The sequence below is a fragment of the Lynx canadensis genome, chromosome D1 (genome assembly GCF_007474595.2).
Source record: "Lynx canadensis isolate LIC74 chromosome D1, mLynCan4.pri.v2, whole genome shotgun sequence".
Lineage (NCBI taxonomy): Eukaryota > Metazoa > Chordata > Mammalia > Carnivora > Felidae > Lynx > Lynx canadensis.
Genome location: NC_044312.2, coordinates 44835030 through 44847579, shown reverse-complemented (window position 1 = coordinate 44847579; position 12550 = coordinate 44835030). Strand labels below are relative to the sequence as shown.

Sequence of the window (12550 nt, the reverse complement as noted above, 5' to 3'; positions counted from 1 at the left end):
TAAAGGGTTCAGAACAAGGTTACCCTACATGTTGGCTTTTCAGAGAGCCTTAGTTCTCCCTCTTTTCTCTTGTGAGGCAAAATCTAGCTTAATGGAAGGACTAAGGACTTTTGAATTACTGACAGCATGCTAAGCCTTGAGATAAAACAGCCTCGGATTCATGAAGAGATCAGTCAGATATTCAGCATTTCCAGGATCAGACTGAGCATGAGCTCCAGAGGGATACATGAGGCATGAGTTTAAATATCTCTGCAGCACAGGCATGCAAAGCAAAGGAAATATCTATGTGTTGCAAATTCTATGCCCTAACAATTGCAACTCAAAGAAAGCCTAATGGACTCAAAATGTTTCATCTTCATATCTGGTACAGTCCCAATTTCTATTTGTAAATTGATGAAAACCAGATTTCTCTCAGCAATTGGCCTTCATTTCTCAATTTCTCTTCTCTTTCTCTCTCCCTACTACACATATCCCCACATAAACACATATGTATACATGCATACATATATAAATACATATACACACATAGGCCTGCATACTTTAGTGATTACTTTTCTTCTGGTATATTGTGTTTACACAACTTCAGTTCCAGATAACAGGGATATTCTTTTGTTCCTTTTCATTTAACTCAGGATGCTCTTTGGTTCCTTGAGAACCAAAAAAAAAAATGTATTTATTATGTTTTAAAATAATGTATTTTTATGTTTTAGATTCCCTCAAAGTTGGCTCAGCGTCTGCCTCTATCTGTAATATAAGTAAAAGACTCAGGGCAACAAGAAATAGCTTTTTTATTTATTATAACCCAGGTCTGTTTCATGATATTTTAGTCCATCTTTGCTTTTATAGGACATGAAGTCTTGCTATTTCTGGTTACAAAAAGAAAGAAGTCCATCTTTTCCCTCCTTGGCAACCAGCCTATTTTTCAGAGGTGAGGCTGTTGACCTAGATATTCTGCAATGATCTGGTCATTTCCCCTGACTGTACTTCAAGATGTTATTATATGGAATATTACTCCATTATATAACCCATGGATGACCTCTAAATATATCCTAATCCTTCCCATTCCAGAATATCTGTGCAGTTATCACAGACAATATGATGTTTACATAACAATTATTCTCCACAGATTCACTCAAGACCCAGAAATAAAGCATGACTAAGTAAGGTACTTTATGTGTGTGCATGATGTATGGATCTGTCTGGAAAAGGTAGAGAGCTTTATGACCCACAACAAAGAAACTACAGGGATACTAACATTTTTGTTCTTTATTAGATTTTGTAATCATATTAAGAATAGTTATCCCAGAATCCCAGAGTATCTCTGATTATCATAAAGGCCTTCCTTGTAGAAGGTTTCTTCCTTCTTTGCCCTGATTTGCTACTATCTAGCACAACAGAAGGATTCTTTTTCCTCCTCATCTATGTATCTACATACATGACATGAAGGAGCGCATTTCTTTTTAGAGTTTATTGTATTGATTCTCTCTAAAACAATATCTGGATTTAAGCACAGATGCAACTGAACAATAACTTAAAGATGTATAAATAGTAGATGGGACTACTCATATTATTCAACTAGCAAGTATTTTTTGAGCAGCAATCGTGTGCCAGCAATTATGGTAAGCATGGAAAATGCATCATCTGAGTTCTCCATTTCCTTAGGATAGAGAAAGTGAGAGGACATGCTGTTTCCACTCTACTAATGAGAACAAACTGGTTAATACACAAAACCATTAAGGATTTTTAGTCTCTTAGAGAACTGACGGCATCAGGTAACCTAGTGAACTGAAATGCAAAAGGTGACAAGCCTCTCTGATGAGACAGCATACCCTCCTTTGGCAGGGCAGTGAGTGGAGGATGTTGCTATAGATGTGGGTAAAAAGAAAGTAGATGGAATTTTAATTAATTTTCAAAGGCTGAGGCACAAAGATCTCTGCATCCCTTCACCAACTCTTTTCTTGAGCTTTCCCTGAGTGCTCACAAAAAACACTGGGGACAGAGGACATAAAAGGGACTCTCTCTGGGGTGCAAGATATATGGCTGTCTAGGTGATGGTGAAGAAAGGTACCTGAGAGGAGCCATCTGCATCCCAGGCACAAATCGTGGGAGACCGCAGACATCACTGAAGGAAGGGCAGGAATGCTATAAGAGATGACTCTTCCTGAGAAGCAGGCATGGGGCCCGCCAATTGTGCAGGAGAACCGCAAGAGGCCTGCCAGCACTCCATGCCTCTTAGTAATTATGAGAAAGCATCACTGTCATCAGGAATTTGAGGACTGCAGTACATAGAGGATAATGAAACAGGGTGGGTATAGAGCAGATGGGACAAATGGAAATTGAACACCAAGATGGTGGACTCAAATACAGCCATTTCAGTAACTATACTAAGTACAAATGGATTCAATACAGGAGTAAAATTAAAGGATTGCCAGGCAGGATTAAAACACATACAACAACAACAACAACAACAACTAATACTGTCTACACGTAACACATAAAAACACAAACAAGTTGAATGAAAAAGAAATAAAGTAATATATCTTTGAACACTAACTGTAAGAAAGACGGTGCAACTTGTGATTCAAAAAGTTGCCCACAGGGGCACCTGGGTGGCTCAGTCAGTTAAGCGTCCAACTCTTGATTTCACTCAGGTCATGATCTCATGGTTGATGGGTTTGAGCCCTGCATCCAGCTCTTTGCTGATAGCATAGAGCCTGCTTTGGATTCTCTCTCTCTCATTCTCTCTCTCTCTCTCTCTCTCCCACTCATGTACATAATCTCTCTCTCTCTCTTTCTCTCTCTCTCATTCTCTCAAAATAAATAAATAAACTTAAAAAAAAGTTCCCCACATAACACCTTTCTATAGGAGTCAATGAACCTTTCCCTTTTGACATAGCTATATCCTCGAATACAACATACCTCCATTTCTCTGCTCATGCCACACTTTGTCATGCTTTGTATTTTTCACAGCAACATGCCCATGCATTTTTCTGATTGTTTATCATTAACCTAATGCTATAAACAAGCAGAAGTAAGTGCATCAAATTCATCAAAGTTTACAATCTCATTAGGGATTCATGATACAGAAACATAAAGATAATGAGTGTTAAAACATTTCGTAAGAGAGACTCTTAAAGATATCTAGAAAAAGAAATCTGACAAGAATAAAGGTGAGACAGACAAAGCTTTGAAGATAACAACAGCCTCCTAATTGATTTCACTGTTTCCATTCATTCCTCCCTCTCAAGCTGTCCTTAATAGCAGATAAAAATATTATCAAAATAAAGATTTGATTGCATTATTTTCCTGCACAAAATTTTTCTTACCACTGACCCTGTCTTCACCAGCAGGTGCATCCATCTAATATTGTTAAAGTCCAATGTATGTGGGGGTAAAACCCAGGCCTAGTGCTACACCCTTTCTTCCTCCCCAGAACCTTGAATACTCTCCTAGACTGTCTCCCCCTGGTACCCCCTAGAACCTTGGCCCAATTTCCTGGTTCCAGATACCATGCTTACCCATTATTCTGTTGGGTCCTCACATTATTTCTACTTATTTCATCTGGGCACTAACTGGGAATCATTTGCCAAAATGTAGAACCATATTATGTCTCCCATGTGCCTAGGAGACTCCTGCAGCCATGTTCCGTCAATTACAGAAGATGCCCCTTTAAATGTCAGTGCTGCCTGGATCACATCACTGGGTTTCCTTGAAGTCCATATATCAGACTGATGCTTCCCTTTATGGCACACCAACCCACCTCTGAGGTCCGAGATTGCTTCACAAGCAAAGATTTATATAACACTGTTCCATTTGCCTCTTCTCTTATTGACTTCTAATCTCCCTTCTCAAAAAATAAATAAATAAATAAATATAAATAAATAAATAAATAAATAAATAAATAAATAAATAAAAAAGCAAAGGATGACAGAAAGCAATATGTACAGGATTGAATTATTTCAATTATCAAATTGAAAGACAGTGAATTAATGCTATAGGCTTTTAACAGAGAGGGCAAGCTATGTCCTCACCTCAATATAAAGAACCCATTTAGAGGTCTCAAAGCACTAAATGACATGAGGTCATGGGTTAGAGGACAGTGAATTCACAGAGGCAGGAGAACCTGATTAAAGTAAATTTTCTAGGAAAAAGGAATGTGGACACCAACACATATTTATGACACCAAAACAAATTTACTTATGGGCACTCGAGTCCATACCTGTTTTACAGTGACAGATCAGTCATGAGTAGGATAATTGTCTTCAAAAGTACTGTAAACTTACTAATGCTAAGGAAGGTATAAACAATTCTCCAAGTCAATATTGGCTGAGAATGGTATATAATTTTCTCTCAGTCATAGTTAAAGGAAGAATTACTAACTTGCTGCTTACTACATGGCATTTCAGATAATAAACCTTAAAAATAATTTAGCAAACTAGCAAGAAAACAGGCTCAAGTCTAAAGCTGTGGGTTCAAGGGACGCCTGGGTGGCTCAGTTCATTAAACATCTGGCTATTGATTTGGGCTCAGGTCATGATCTCATGATTCATGACATCGAGCCCCAGTTCAGGCTCTGTGCTGACAGTGGAGCTTGCTGGGGATTCTCTCTCTGCCCCTCCCCTGCTTGTGCATACACGCACACATGCTCTCTCTCTCTCTGAAAATAAATAAATATTTAAAAATGAATGAATGAATGAATGAATGAATAAATAAATAAATAAATAAAGCTGTGGGTTCAAATACCCACAAGCCAGCCTTTTAGTCTCACTGAATCTCAGTTTTTATATCTGTAAAATGGGCTGTTAAAACCTATCCTATCTCATAGGTTGTTTGGAAGAATAATATAAACATTACATTACCAGGCAAAAAGTAATTATTTTGTTTATTGTTGTGGCCATTTGGACAAGCACAGCATCTCCTAATCTGGTTAATACAATGTCTTATTTTTGACACACAAACAACCATTAAATGTTTTATATCCTTCTTTAACACAGGAGATTTGAAGATCAGCTTTCGAAGCCAGAGTTTTGGGCAGAGACCAAGATAATTCAGCTGCCAGCCACAAAGTACTACAGCAGATGCCAGAAAACACTACTCATTTTTGAATTGGGGAAAATATCTTTGCCAAACCATGTCTTAAGGGTTTTTATAGTTCTTTCCCACATGTCGCTATGAAAGCATTACTTTTCATATCTCATTTTTGAATGGGGCTGTCAGGATAACAAGTATCAACTGTTTTCTAGGCCTGGGAAATTGATCCAGTTAAACTGAATCTAAGGATGAGGAGTATTTTAGGGATTCCGGTGACTTAGGTCTTGAAGGCATGGATGGCAGCGACTGAAATGAGCATAGGAGTAAGGCCTCCAGTTTACAGGTGGTATACCCCAATCTGTTTCTGCGCAGACAGCTCCCAGACAAACATTCCAGGACTGCCTTGGAAGGACATAGCAGTTAGGGAAATATATGAAATATGTGACAACCAATCATGTTATAACTAATTAGAAAATGCCATTGTCACTCTTGGCCATCCCCAACTCATGGTCACATTAGAAAAAGGAGGTTTGTTAAAAACAGACCACAATGTCTAAATTCCAAGCAGCTAGAACTGAAGAGGTTTGGGGAGGAATTAGAGTTCTGAACTGATGTGTGCAGGCCCCTGCTGCTTCCAGGATCTGCACAGGAACACCCTCCTGCCCTTACACTGCCATCCTGTGCATTAGTGGAGACCCTGAGAGGATGAAATAGTAGAACAAATAGGTCTGAACTTCTTAGGACTGGTGTGAAAATTTAATAAATGAAAATACCTGAAAAGTTATATGGTAGGACTGAAACATTTTCCAGGGATTCATCCTTCCAGGAAGATAATATTTTCAAGAACAGCTGATAGAAGTTATTGCAAACAAACACGACTGTTTTGAGCTTACATCCCCATACTGGAAATAACTATACTAAACCACTTCATCCTATTAGGAAGTTTTGATATCATTCAGGTAGAAAGCTATTCCCTTCATAATATTTGTCATTCAACTTCATGTATCCCTATTGACCAAGAAGATTTTGATGAGTGTGAATTTGTGTAGCCTGCGTTATAAAAACCACAGGTAGACTAAAGGTGCATTTTCATACTACAGATATAATAGGTATTTAGAAATGAGAACTAGAAGGAGGTCATGAATAATTGGACATTGGGGGTGGGGAAGAAGAATAAATCCATGATAATACCTGTCATTTCTGATTTTGGAAATGCAGTGAATGGTGGTGCCATTAACTTAAAGGATGGAAATGAGCTTACTTTGGGGATGGGAAAAAGATGATGTACTCAGACTTGTACATTTTCCACTTGATAATGGGACTTGTACTTCTATGTACAAGTGGGAAGTGAGATATCTGGTTTAGAGCTATGGTAAGCATTGTTATGTTGGCCCCAAAAGGCCCCACCTACTGATATTCAGGGTTTCCCTAACACTCTCTCCTTGAGGAACTTGCTTCTGACCAGTAGAATATGGAAACATTGAGGAGATATCTCTTCCATTATCAGGTTACAAAGACTGAATCCTATATTCTAGTACACTCTCTCCATTGCTTTTAGAGTTTGCGCAGTTAGATGAAGCAAGCTGTCATACTGCAGAAGCCCACATGAAGTGGCGAAGCACTCAGGGTGCTCTCTGGCCAATAGCCAGCAAAGAATTGAAGACTTTAATCCAAAAACATGCAAGGAACTGGATGCTGACTATAGTTACTATATGAGCCGTCCCCAGCTGAGTCTTCAGATGAGAATGCAGACCATCAGCAGACACCTTGAGTGCAGCTTTGTGAGAAGCCATGAAGCAAAAAACCCAGTGAAACGGAATCCAGATTCCTGACCCACAGCAATTGTAAGACAATAAATGTGCGCCAGTTTAAGCCATTAGGTTTTGGGTAATTGTTTTGCCATGATAGATAACTAATGCAGGAACTCTGGAGATGGGGACTAGATTTGAGATTCATCAGCACAGAGATGATTTATGCTGACAGTGAAACGCTCAACAAGAGACAAAGTGTAGTGATGGGGAAAGGAGACACAGAAGCTGGAGGAATTGTAAAATTAAGGGAAAACTGGAGGACCAGGAGCCTAATAAAAGAAGTGTAAAGGGGCACCTGGGTGGCGCAGTCGGTTAAGCGTCCGACTTCAGCCAGGTCATGATCTCATGGTCCGTGAGTTCAAGCCCCGCGTCAGGCTCTGGGCTGATGGCTCGGAGCCTGGAGTCTGTTTCCGATTCTGTGTCTCCCTCTCTCTCTGCCCCTCCCCTGTTCATGCTCTGTCTCTCTCTGTCCCAAAAATAAATAAACGTTGAAAAAAAAAAAATTAAAAAAAAAAAAAAAAAAGAAGTGTAAAAACAACAACAACAACAGAGATCTGAAAGCTGGGAATTGCAAGGTTAAGGAAGGTATAACCAAATAGCAAGTGCTGAGATAAAGATAGAAAACTGCTTTTAGCAACAAGATGTGTTTCACTTACTTTGATGTGAACAATTTCAAAGTGACCTGGCAGAAGGCAGATTTCAATAGATTGAGGAGAAAACACAAAGTGAGAAGGGAAAAGAAACCTCTTTCAAGAAGTGTACCTGTTGAGAGAAGGAAAGAATAATATGATATTTGCAGTAATGTGGAAAGTTGGTGGCTTTTTTTATGAGGGGAGAGTTGACCTGAGCACATCTGCGTGATGAGGGCTTTTTGGTCATGCAAATTTTGATTACATTTTCTGTTATTTATAACTAAGCTGTTACAACAAAAACAATAAAGGAAATAACATGTTTAGCAATTCATAATATTCCTGCCTTTTTGAAGGTGCTTATATGTCCACTTGCATTTTATGTAGCAAATCAAAGCATTATTTTTCTATATAGTCTAAACATTTGTTAACAGTGTATATCAACAACATAGCTATTTTAATATTGTATAATATACTGTCAAGCTTGCAAACTGTAAATGATCTATTTCCTATTTATTGGACCTCTTGGCTGTTTCCAACTTTTCATAGCTGTAAATAACGCGGTGATTAACTGCACAAAGTTGCTCCAAAACAAAAACAGAAAGGGTCCTCCTAAAAGATGTTCTCTGGACGCTTGCCAAAGCAAGCACTCTTCCTGCTAAAGGGCTCTGAGCTGAATTCAATAAAAATTCATGCAAAAACTGCAGGGGCTCTTTCTTTTTTTATTCTTTTATTATCCCAAACTTCACAAGCCCAATAGGTGGGTAGTTCAAATATACAGAAAGAGATCACCAAGCACCCAGATTGATGTTCAGCTGGCAGTGAGCCTAAATGTGAGCCCACCCTGGGTTGATGTCTTTCTACTAACACCCAGTATACGAAATATAGCAGAAGGCCTCAATCACCTTCCTAATTTTACTTATTTATTTTTTATATTGGAAGAAATGTTGCTGTCCTTAATACCTTCCTTGCCATTGCACTCTAAGTAAAATAATCAACTTCCCTTGGAGGGCCAAGTGTGCTACCAGAAAATATTTTCCATTTGAGCCGATAGCAATTGTTGCAAATCTGCTAAACAAATCCTTTCTGTGAATCACTGTCGTATTTCTGGCGAGAAGCTTTTTGAGAGGAAAAGCTTTTACTGCTTTTGCAGTGGTCAGCTGAAACTCACCATGTTTAAAATAGAGTATGTCATACCTTTTTCACTGTTCATCTCGTGATTAACCTCTCTGTCTCTGAGATCACCCTTCTATTATTCATCCTGGTTTAAGATGATGAAGGCATCTTCTTCTCACATCTCAGGGCTAGTGCAAGTATGATAGTCACCTACAAAAGACAAGGAAGAAGTAAGTAATGCCTTTACATATAATGTCTTGTTCAATTACTTGTAAAGATCCTGTTTTACAGATACGGAATCCGGGCAGTTATGTGCCCTAAATCATAGAGCTCATCCACTTATTTGGGATTAGAACCCAGGTCTCTATGTTATCAAAGTACAGCTCTATATTTCATCCCTCAAGACGTCCTTCCTCTGTCTTCCCCAGTGGTGTTGACTTTTCAGGAAATGGTCCCTATTGCTCTAAGTCTTTTTTTTAAAGGGCTTACTATACCACCTGGCACAAAATAAGACTTTGATAAATGGTGGCTATTATTATCAATAAAAACAACTAACTGAGTGCAAAAATAAAGTAGATTTGGCAGTTAGAGTTAAGTTAGAGGAGATAATGGAGAAGAGGTGACTTCTGGCTGACCCTTGAGTGGGACCCAGGCAATTAGAATCTCTTCACCTCCTCCCCTGTCCTTGGGAAATGCAACCTGCCTGTCCCCACAGTGGGAGCTCTTCCAACGGCATAGCCTTGAGTGAGTTGTTGAGGCCATCTACATGGTGTTTGTGACTTAACCCACATAAGGCCTCTTAAGATTCTGGCAGGCAGGTGTAAAGATCTACTTGCCTTGTGGCCACCGAAGACAACAAGCCTTAGAAGTTCTCTTGCTTATCAAACCTGCCACCTACCAATCTGGAGTGACCTTCCTCTTTCTTCAGTCTCTCCTTGCCCTCTGTGTATGGGGGGGGGGGGGCAGTTTGTGAATCAACAAGGCGTCCACTGGGTGGAGCTGCTGCAGTGGGCAGGCAGCAGCATGGGCTCAAGGGGACGAGGAAGTAATGGTGCTGCTCTTGTGGACAGCAGGACTACAGATAAGGGGAATCCAGGGCTGCACAAGAAGAATTCCTGAAAGCAGACAGCAGGCATCAAAAGAGTCTCTCTGCTGTTGGAAGAACTGTAGTTACCAGGTGGGGTTTTATTGGCAGAGTCCTGCTCGAAAGATGCCAACTAGGTCCCAACCCCAGAGAAACCAAAACAAGGGGCTGGAACCAAAAGAGCCACTAGGCTCCAAGAACGAATGGGGAGCTCAGTGTCCAAACAGGGTCTGAGTGAGAGTGGGGTTCCAACTGGAAGCTGAGTTATCCACCTGATACAGGATCCCAGAACCCCACCTGTCAAGACTTTCCAAAGGTTCCTCCCAGCCAACAGTCGAAAGAAAACTAATGATTATATCTGCACCATGAAATGACTACTTGCAGGGGGGAAAAGCACCTATACGCACAAAACTGTACTTTACTATGTTGGGGCTTGTACCTCTCCAAGAGCCTGCTGAAATTTTATGCAAAATTTAGAAGAGTGCATGCTTTTCTATGGGGAAGGAATCCATAATTTTTACCAGTCTCAAAAGGGCCCACGATCCACAACCTCGCAAGGGCAAAAGATCAATGCTTTAAACAAATGCTCTTTTTTAAGCAAAACTACTACAATCTACCTCTTTTCTTGGTCAAATGTTTGATGAGTTGAGATGATATGTTCACCTTCTATGGCAGAATTTTCTCAAACATGGGCTTCCAATTATCATTCTATCTTCCCATTTGCTCCCCTCCTTTTTCAAAATATGGATTCACCAATTTATGGTCCACTAATGACCCCCGTTCTTACTACATGGCTAAGTGTTTAATAAGTCTAAAATCTTTCTAAAATCATATCCATGGGTTCCTATAGGGTGGAGGGTATTGTATGTCATCCTGAAGCTGAGGGAAGTGCCTTATCTTCTCCCCTTGCTTCAATCTTCCCCACTGCCTGGGCCTGGCAGGTCTTTTACTCCCCCTCTTGATTCTTCACAGCTTAGCTCAAGTTTCATATACTCTCTGGAAGCTTTTGGGATAACTTGAGCCTGTGGAATTCTCCCCATTCTCCAAAGTCTATACCACCATTAATTGCTGGGATGTGGGGAAATAGGTTCTACTTACATAAGTGGGTTAGAAAAAAGCTTAGGGTGGAAAGCCGCCACCATGGGGCGAAAGCACTGAGGTTAGGTAGTGAGATATTGTAATAGGATCACAAGTAACTTGTTATATCACCTGCAGGAAATTACTTCCCATCTGGTGACAATGTACCTTGATCACAAACTCCACTTGTCACGCCCCCCACCCCCCAGGATCCTTTGCTTCTTACTCACACAAGTTAATGATTACTATCTGACTGCTTTCTCCATACTCGACACATGTGTAAGATCTTGTTGTCTTCATGCTACCCACATGGGTAATATCTTGTGAGCTCAATAAATACAGAGACGAAATGCCCGTTTGGGGCCCCTGTCTCCTCTCGGACATGAGCGTCTCTTGTATTCAATTCTGCGTCCACTCTCTTGTTGCACAAGAGAGAACTCCAGACTCATAGTCAATGACACTGGAAAAGATGTGCCAGTCAGTCTTCATGTTGTAGAGCAGGCTTTCTCAACCATGGCACTACTGACATTTTGAGCTGGATAATATCTCCTTGTGGACTGTGTCCCCTCTCCCAGTATGATGACCCCAGTGTCTACTAACATTTCCAAATGTCTCCTGAGGGACAAAAATCACCTCTGGTTGAGAACTGCTGTTGAAGCATGATCCCCATGTATCAGCCAATGTGCTAGACTGTACAGACTTTATTCATGGTCATACCCTATTTTGCTACCTTCATCTTCCTTTACTTTCGTTCACTCATTTAGCCTGAAGTTATTTTACTGCACCTTTAACTTTACAAAGCACTTTAAACCTTTTGTTGTTTTGTTTTACAGGGCAGGTAGTATAAAAACAAATACCCATTGCTTCTTTTAAACTTTGCCACACATAGCCCATGTAAGTATTAGCATTGCCTTTTAAACAAACACTAAAGACTAGAGATCTCTGTTCAGTAACTGAACTAAGGACTAAATAACAAGCATTAGAGAAGCAAAGACTCAGTCCATATTTTCAGAGCACAAAGCTATTTTGTCTCCATAGGCTAATTCTTGTTACTGTTCAGCTGTATTTTAGCTTGCAGAAGTGGGAGCTCGGAGCCTGGAGCCTGCTTCGGATTCTGTGTCTCCCTCTCTCTCTGCCCCTCCCCCGCTCATGCTCTCTCTGTCAAAAGTAAACATTAAAAAAATTTAAAAAGCATTCGAAGGGGCACCTGGGTGGCTCCGTCGGTTAAACGTCCGACTTCAGCTCAGGTCATCATCTTGTTCGTGGGTTTGAGTCCCACATCAGGCTCTGTGCTGACATCTTGGAGCCTGGAGACTTCTTCAGATTTTATGTCTCCCCATCTGCCCCTCCCCTGCTCTCTCTCTCTCTCTCTCTCTCTCTCTCTCTCAAAAATAAACATTTAAAAAGCATTTGAAGAAAGGCAATCTCGATAAATGGACTTCTGAAAGGAAAAAGGAGGACATCAACAAAGACATGTGTTGCATTTTCTGTCCAAAGGCCAGTTTCTCTCCTCCGATTTTGGTTGGCTGTCATGATGAGAACACTGTGTAGCACAACCAGAATGTCTGCTGAGGTTTCAACTGTTTTACAGTCCAGGCAATTTCACACTTTCAATCACAACTGCAGTTCAACGAGGTCAATGTTTTATAGCTAATGAAACTAAGGTCCGGTGTCTAACTGACACTACCAATATTCAGTTTCAAGTCCACGCAATTTCCATCGAAGCAGAAGACTCTGATATGTCTAAAGCTTTCCAATTGTGGTCAGGAAGTTTCCACTTAACTTTAGAGCAAAAATAAATC

General features: G+C 40.2%; 1 protein-coding gene across 2 annotated transcripts in view; it reads right to left on the bottom strand.

Annotated features, from left to right (window-relative positions):
- RAB38 (RAB38, member RAS oncogene family) overlaps positions 1-11899 on the bottom strand; it is a 136794-nt gene extending 124895 nt beyond the window's left edge. Inside the window, exon 1 of one of the 2 annotated variants that reach the window (XM_030332438.2) lies at positions 8669-11899. The gene's annotated coding sequence lies outside the window, so the exon portion shown is untranslated. Of the gene's footprint in view, positions 1-7498; positions 7601-8668 lie in introns of those variants that run through there. The other variant, XM_032595055.1, reaches the window with a different exon arrangement.
- Between the last annotated feature and the right edge of the window lie 651 nt (positions 11900-12550).